Here is a 9,137-nt window from a genome sequence, read left to right as displayed (position 1 = left end):
GAGGTAACAATAAGAGCTGAAGAACAGGAAAGTAGAGCTCAAATTAAAAAGGGTCTCAGGCAGGATGTTGTCTTTCTACTTACTATTCAATTTATACATCAAAGAAGGATTGACGGGAATAATAGAAAATTCAATAAACTAAACTCCTCCCAAACAGGCCAGGAAGGCCCCCACGGTACCGACCGGCCGCCGTGCCATCCGCAGACCATAGGCCTCACTGGTTGCAGATATGGAGGAGCATGTGGTCAACACACCGCTCTCCTGGCCGTATGTCAGCTTCCGAGACTGTAGCCGCTACTCCTCAATCAAGTAGCTCGTCAGTTTGCCTCACAAGGTCTGAGTGCACCTCTATAGCCAACAGCGCTCGGCAGACTGGAAGGTCACCCATGCAAGTGAAAGCCCAGCCCGACAGCGCTTAACTTCGGTGATCTGACGGGAACCGGTGTTACCACTGCGGCAAGGCCGTTGGCAGAAAGGTTCAATAGTGGGGTTAAAATAATTCAAGATGGAAGGATATCAACGATAATGATGACATTACTGTCCTCAGTGAAAGTGAATAACAGTTACAGGATTTGTTGAATGGAATGGTATGTCTAACATTTACAGAATATGGATTGATAGTAAACCGAAGAAATACGAAAGTAATGATAAGCAGCAGAAATGAGAACAGTGAGAAACGTACTATCAAAATGTTCAAATGTGTGTGAATTCCTAAGGGACTAAACTGCTTAGGTCACCGGTCCCTAGACTTACACACTAGTTAAAGTAACGTAAAGTGACTTATGCTAAGAACAACACACACACACACACATGCCCGCAGGAGGACTCGAACCTCCAGCAGGAGGGGCCGTGCAGTTCGTGACATGACGCCTTAAACCGCGTGGTCACTCCGCGTGGCCCGTATTATCGAATGGGTGATCGCATAGTAGACGAATGGGAAACCATCGTCTGATCAGATGACTCCCGATTTCAATTGGTAAATGCTGATTCACATGACTCGCTCAGTTGTTGATGATTGATTTGAAGAACATTCTGAACAATTCGAATGAATGATTTGGCCACCCATCAGACATTTACGGGACATAATCGAAAGGTCGTTTCGTGCACAAAATCCTGCATCGGAAACCCTTTCGCGCACCTGGTGAGACTAACAACGCAGTGTCAATCCACACCCTTTGCTGGTTCGAAAATAATGCTTCAAAGGGCTCTGAACACTATGGGACTTAACATCTGTGGTCATCAGTCCCCTGGAACTTAGAACTACTTACACCTAACTAACCTAAGGACATCACACATGCATGCCCGAGGCAGGATTCGAACCTGCGACCGTAGCGGTCACGCGGTTCCAGTAACGATTCTCGCAAGCAAGCCATCACCTTCTCGTTCAAAGCGCCGAAGAAGTTCTTCACAAGCATCAACACGTCGTTCCCTCATTTCAGGAGTCAGCTGCCGTGGCACCCATCTTGCAGACACTTTGTGAAACTGGAGCACATCATGCACATTGTGGTACGCTGACCCATGACTAATCTGTAAACATGCTGCAATGTCATTCAGTGTCACTCGGCGGGTTTCCTTCACTATGGCGTGAACTGGTGCAATGTTCTGTGGAATCACAACTCGTTGTGCCTGACCTGGACAAGGAGCATCTTCCACTGACGTCACACCATTTGCGAACTTTCTACTCCAATTGTAGACTTGCTGATGCAACAAACATGCATCACAGTACTGAACCTTCATTCGTCGATGAATTTCAATAGGTTTCCCACCTTCACTACGCACAAACCGAATAACAGAACGCTGTCCTTCCCTGGTGCAAGTCGTAAGCGGGGCGGCCATCTTTATACTGATACTGCGACGGTATGTGTGCATCTGCGCTATGCTGCCACCTACAGGCCATTCTGCACGCTATTTGTAGTTCGTTTACCAGCTTACAGGACAACGGCGCGAAATTTCGATTTTTTATTACAAATTTAAGGTTTTTATTTGACTCACACTCATACATTAAATCTTATCAAAGTGGTTAGTACAATATAGGCTGCCAAAAATATATTTGAAGTAGATGAATAAACGTTTAGGTATCTATGGTGTATAAAAATATGCATCTATAATCTTCATACAATTGCATTCACCCACAAAGACTGATGACGTAACTTTACAAATACAGGGGTACAGAAAATGGAAAATTGCAGAATGGAATAAATGATAATGATTACACGACGGCCAGAGTTGAAAATGGGATTGTACTTCAATAAATTCGTGGCTGCAGCATCTGAAATGAAAAAAGGAAGGAAAAAAAATCGAAAGCTAGTGTTGGTTCAGCACCCACTATTTTCCATGAAGTGTTGCGATTTAATAGAGTGTTTGCAAGGTGGACACCACGTCAGCTGACTGGTGAACTCAGAGGTCGACATTTCGATGCCTGTGAGGAACTTTTGCGCCGTTTCAAGGTCGAAGGTAATGGATTTCGTGAGAGAATTTGTACGAGTCATACAAGCTTGGAGCAAGGCGACTAGGAATGGCGCGTGAGGTCATCACTAAACCCAGAAAAGATTGTGCGCTCAACTATCGGGACGGAAAGCTATGCAGGCTGCCTTTCGCGATACGAAAGGGCTAACTTTGGAGCATTACGTGGAAATATGATATCACTGCCAGGTAATTCTTTCTCAGATCTGGAATGCAATCTGCTTTGCCCTTCATCAAGAGTAACACTTGATGTGTCTTGCTGGAAAACGACTATGCTCGTCCCAGTTGTGCCTGTTCAAACGTAGCAACATTACAGGGTGGTAAATTTGAACGTCTCGAACAGCCCCCGCGTTCATCACACCTCCCCTCGAATGACGGCACAAAGCAGAGCTGGGAAGGAAGCAGATGATACAAGTATAGCTATGACACCCAACAGACAAGAATTAACTGGTGAAATTGTGAACGATGTTTTTCAGAAAATCACTAAGTTGTTCTCTGCAAATGGGCTCTCATTAAACTTTGACAAAACACAGTATATACAGTTCCACACAATAAATGGAATGACACCATTAATAAATATAGACTTCGATCAGAAATCGGTAGCTAAGGTAGAATATTCAAAATTTCCAATTGATGAGGGGTTGAACTGGAAAAAAACACACTGAGGATCCGCTGAAACGTTTGAGTTCAGTTACTTATGCTATAGCAAATTTTGGCGATATACATCTCAGTAAATTAGCTTACCACGCCTATTTTCATTCTCTGCTTTCGTGTGGCATCATATTCTCGGGTAACTCATCATTGAGTAAAAGAGGGTTCATTGCTGGAGCTCATCCAAGATCATCCTGCAGACACTCATTCAAAAAGCTAGGGATCTTCACTGTAGCCTCACAATATATATATATATATATATATATATATATATATATATATATATATATATATATATAACAATCCGAACGAATTCAAAAGTAATAGCAGTGTACATGGCTACAACACTAGGAGATAGGATGATCTTCACTACTCAAGGTTAAATCTAACTTTGGCTCAGAAGGAGGTAAATTACGGTGTCACGAAAGTATTTGGTCACTTACCTTATAGCATCAAAAGTCTGACAGATAGCCATATAGCATTTAAAAGGAAATTAAAATAATTTCTTAATAGCAACTCCTTCTACTCATTAGATGAATTTTTGGATGTAGTAAGTGGGTAATTTCCCCAACCCCCACAAAAAAAAAAAAAAAAATATTAAGTGTCATGTAATATTTTGTGTAATGTAATATCTTGTATAAACACCTTTCATTAACCTGACACGTTCCACATCATTACGAAGTGTCGTATTCATGATCTATGGAACAAGTACTAATCTAATCTAATCCAGTCGTAAGCGATGGTGAGGTGGATACAGCGGTACACGGGCGGCTGGCTGTATTCTCAGACAAAGAAATTCTTCTCATGAGGAATCCACGCACTTCCGAATCGCTGGAATGCATGCATTACTCGTCATGGGGTGTACAGTGAAAAACGAAATACAGAGTGTCCATAATTAAAGTTTCAAATTCAAAACGCTGTAAAAAGAGAACCTCTGCTCATAATGACGTCAAATTTGAACAGCATATTAGCATATTACAGACAGATGGACATGTCATGGGAAAAAAAAGTTGTCGGTGATCTGAGCAATAGGTGGCGCTGTAAGTGCCGAATGCGCACATCAAGAAATGCTCGACACACGGCTGTGTCTCAGTTCGCATCCGAGATGCTCGACATGAGTGTCCCCATGAAAAATCGCGCACTACCGGTAAAGCTCTCTCACAACAACTGTGACAGCGCGCCAGTAGCCCTGCAGCAGTTCCGGACACCCCAGGGTATGAAAAAGGCATTGGACTGATGACTGCCAACGGTCTGGAGAAAATGGTTACAAAAATCGAAAAGACAGGCTCTACTGAAGTGCAATCTGGCAGAGGGAGGAAAGCAGTTAATCCGACGTCAGTCGAAGAGGTACCCATCACTGCAGAAGCTGTTGAGAGGTGGTGTGCAAAAATGCAGTGCACGGGGAATTGTTCGAACGCTGGACATTCCTACGAGCACGTTGCACAAAATCCTACGAAATATCCTGTATTACTAGCCATACAAGTTTTAACGACCTCCTTTGTTACGCACAATCGGAAGACCGTTAACTGTAATAAACGTTCATGGAGTTAAAATATTGCTGTCCGGGTCTAGTGGTAGTTTTAAAGAAAAATTACTCATCTTGCTTTTTAAGGACCTCCTTCAATCTGTTGCTAAATTTCTTCTTTCTGGAAGCGAGGTTCTCTTGTAGGTCTGGAAACCCTATAGATTGACGTGTTCCTTGAAATAACATCGACGGCAAACTGATTCGTACGTCATTTTCAATTTTGATATTCCTAGATGCCTTGCTGCCATCAATTACGATGTTCACTCAGAGTCAGTGGAATAGACTCCATATGTATGCAACACCAGAAACCTTACATTTCTCCTTCCTTCCTCCCTGCCAGACAACATACAACCAACTCGCAGTTAACATTGTAAGTAGGCTGTTTAGTTTTTTATGTTGGTAACGCCACGTAGCGCTCTATATGAAAATCACTGACTGTGCTGTGTGAAGTCTGTGGCTGGTTTGCATTGTTGGAATATTTGCTATTGTTGTGTTTGGCAGTTGCATGTGAACAGCATGTAGTGTTGCGCAGTTGGAGGTGAGCCGCCAAAAGTGGTGGATGAGGGGAGAAAGATGGCAGAATTTTAAGAGCGGACGATCTGTGTGTCCGTCAGAAACAGTAAATTTGTAATACTGGACATCATGAACTGATATATATATATATATATATATATATATATATATATATATATATATATATATATATATAGAATGACTTATGAACATTGTTAAGGTAAATATATTGTTTGTTCTCTATCAAAGTCATCATTTGCCAACTATGCCTATCGGTAGTTAGTGCCTTCAGTAGTTAGAAACTTTTATTTAGCTGGCAGTATTGGCGCTCGCAGTATTGCAGTAGTTCGAGTAACGAAGATTTTTGTGAGGGATTATTGAAAGTCAGATTGCGTTGCCCAAAAAATATTGTGTCAGTTTAGTGATGATCAGAATAAGTGAAGAGAGAAATGTCTGAGTACGTTCAGTTCTGCTCAGCTGTTTGAAAATCAAATAACGTAAGGGGTTTATCAGCACAGTAATTCATTAATTTTTCTAAGGGGATGTTTCAACATCGATCCAAAGTACATAAGGAAAGATATCGTCATATTAAGATCGAAACATGGAAGATTAAATCGAAAATAATCTACAGAAAATGAAATTCACTTAACAGCGCAATAGAACAATTATGATAACATATATTCACATAAACAAAAATATATCTTTTTGTAGTACAGTAATTTTATGATTTTTTTAAAATCACAGGGGTTAATTGTGTTAGCACGAAATATTATACAGTCGGAATTTAAAATATTTGAAACAAGATCGACAAAAGGATAAGAGCATAAATTTTAGAATATACATGGTCTAAACGGCCTATTGCACGTTAGAAACTTCACACATGTTCAGGAGTTGCTTCCTGCTGACCTGCCAGCAAGACAAATGTTCCTCTGGAATTTCTTGTCGGCATGGAAGTGAACAATGAATGGCCGTGGAACATTCTGTGGACAAGCAAGACCCATCTCATAGAAAATGTCAGTACGTGGAACTGCAGAATATGGCGAAAAGAAAATCCGTAAGCACATCAACCGGTATCGCTTCGCTCTGCGAAGTTGACTGTATGGTGCGGGTTGACGGCATCGTTTACCATAGAGCCGTATTTCGTCGAGGAGATGAGTCCTTCGGGTCCTGTTACACTATGTCATCAAAAGTATCCGGACACCCCCGAAAACATAAGCTATTCATATTAGATACATTGTGCTGCCACCTACTGCCAGGTACACTATATCAGCGACCTCAGTAGTCATTGGACAGTGTGAGAGAGCAGAATGGGCCCTCTGCGGAACACACAGACTTCGAACGTGGTCAGGTGATTGGGTGTCACTTGTGTGATACGTCTGTGCGCGAGATTTCCACTCTCCCTAACAGCCCTAGGTCCACTGTTTCCGATGTGATAGTGACGCGGAAACGTGAAGGGACACGTACAGCACAGAAGAGTACAGGCCGACCTCTTCTGTTGACTGACAGAGACCGCCGATAGTTGAAGAGGGCCGTAATGTGTAATAGGCAGACGTATATGCAGACCATCTCACAGGAATTACAAACTGCATCAGGATCCACTGCAGGTACTATGACAGTTAGGCGCGAGGTGAGAAAACTTGGACTTCATGGTCGAGCGGCTGCTCATAAGCCACACATCACGCTGGTAAATGCCAAACGACGCCTCGCTTGGTGTAAGAAGCGTAGACATTGGACGATTGAACAGTGGAAAAACGTTGTGTGGAGTGACGAATCACGGTGCGCAACGCGGCGATCCGTTGGCAGGGTGTGGGTATGGCGGATGCCCGGTGAACGTCATCTGGCAGCGCGTTAGTTCCAGTAGCAAAATTCGGAGGCGGTGGTGTTACGGTGTGGTCGTGTTTATCATGGAGGGGCCTTAAACCCCTTGTGTTACGTGGCACTATCAGAGCACAGGCCTACATTGATGTCTTAAGCACCTTCTTGCTTCCTACTGTTGAAGAGCAATTCGGGGATGGCGATTGCATCTTTGAACACGATCGAGCACCTGTTCATAATGCACGGCCTGTGGCGGAGTGGTTACACTACAATAGCATCCCTGTAATGGACTGGCCTGCACAGAGTCCTGACCTGCACCCTATAGAACACCTTTGGGATGTTTTAGAACACCGACTTCTTGCCAGGCCTCACCGACCAACATCGCTACCTCTCCTCAGTGCAGCACTCGGTGAAGAATGGGCTGCCATTCCCCAAGAAACCTTCCAGCACCTGACTGAACGTATGACTGCGTGAGTGGAAGCTGTCATTAAGGCTAAGGGTGGGCCAGAACCGTATTGAATTCCAGCATTACCGATGGTGGGTGCCACGAACTTTTAAGTAATTTTTAGCCAGGTGTCCGGATACTTTTGATTACATAATGTATCCCTACTGTCACTGGTAAACGCTATGACAATTTTTTTGTGCACGAACATCATTCCAACCCTTCAACAGCATGGATGTGTGGGTAGGATCATTTTTACCCAAGATGGAGAGCATCTGCACATTGCATGGCCAGTGAAGCAGCTGCTGCAGCGGCATTTTGAAAATACTAGAATTAATTATCAGCTGTCATTTCCCTACAGTCGGGTCGTCCACATCACCTGATCTTAATCCGTGTGACTCCTGGCTGTGGGGTTATCTGAAAAATGTTGTACTCAGTGCTCCAATGAGGCAACATAGCTGAATTGAAGGCAACACGTTCTGAACGTGTCCCCCCAGGCACTTAAATTTGTTGCTGACACGCTGATTCTCGATTTTTAACTTGTGGCTGAACTAAGACCCAATGTTGTTTTGTTTTTCATGCTGTTTTTACCCTCAGAAGAGCTGAAGAGTGGCATCATTTTGTTTTTTACTTGGTGTCTGCTCTGAGGAAAATTGAAAATGGTTTTCACCATCGGATGTGGTGCGACTTCGCCATGCTGGATGGGCTTACCTGGCCAACAGTGCCACACAACTGTTGAGTGTTGAAGTTGTGTTCACGCACGTTGAACAGCACAGGTGTCATAATGTGCAACCCTAACCACAGTCGTCGTAGTGCGGTTCATGTGTCATTTCTAGCCGACTCCATTTACTTTAACACTCTTACAGCTCCTTCTATTGGTAAAACTTTCATTAATCCCTTTTTGTACCATGGCGTTTCCCCCTGCGGCAAAAATATGCTGTTTAAATTTGATGTCATTCTGAACAGTGGTTCTCTTTCTGCAGCGTTTTGAAAGTAGTACATTAATTATGGACACCGTTTGTTTAATTTATCTGTGTTACCTCAACGTTGTGAGGTGACGGGCGAAGTGTGGAGCCCTGAAAATATTCTAAGTTCGGAGTTGGTGTGTCCGCAGGGGCCGTTCGGCAGGCCGACCACGTGGTGCCGGACGTAGACCGAAGCAAGAGGGGTCCAGCCCTATCGCGTGGCTGGGAATTCCATGTTGACGCTGAGTCGATGGAGGAGACATGCCGGGAGTGCCAAAGATGGCGGACTTTGTGAAACCTTAATGGCAGACATTTCACAGTTTGTATGAAAATTAATTGTAGCCAGATGAATCACGATACCTCAAAAAGAAACATGTACGTTACCATTACAGAGTTATTACAAATGATTGAAGCGATTTCACAGCTCTACAATAACTTTATTATTTGAGATATTTTCACAATGCTTTGCACACACATACAAAAACTCAAAAAGTTTTTTTAGGCATTCACAAATGTTCGATATGTGCCCCTTTAGTGATTCGGCAGACATCAAGCCGATAATCAATTTCCCCCACACTCGGCGCAGCATGTCCCCATCAATGAGTTCGAAAGCATCGTTGATGCGAGCTCGCAGTTCCGGCACGTTTCTTGGTAGAGGAGGTTTAACCACTGAATCTTTCACATAGCCCCACAGAAAGAAATCGCATGGGGTTAAGTCGGGAGAGCATGGAGGGCATGACATGAATTGCTGATCGTGATCTCC

General features: G+C 43.4%; 1 pseudogene; it reads right to left on the bottom strand.

Annotated features, from left to right (window-relative positions):
* Positions 1-352: 352 nt before the first annotated feature.
* On the bottom strand, positions 353-470 carry LOC124717516 (annotated as a pseudogene).
* Between the last annotated feature and the right edge of the window lie 8,667 nt (positions 471-9,137).

Source organism: Schistocerca piceifrons, chromosome 9, assembly GCF_021461385.2.
Source record: "Schistocerca piceifrons isolate TAMUIC-IGC-003096 chromosome 9, iqSchPice1.1, whole genome shotgun sequence".
In the NCBI taxonomy this organism is placed as follows: domain Eukaryota; kingdom Metazoa; phylum Arthropoda; class Insecta; order Orthoptera; family Acrididae; genus Schistocerca; species Schistocerca piceifrons.
This window is presented reverse-complemented; position numbering and strand designations above follow the sequence as displayed.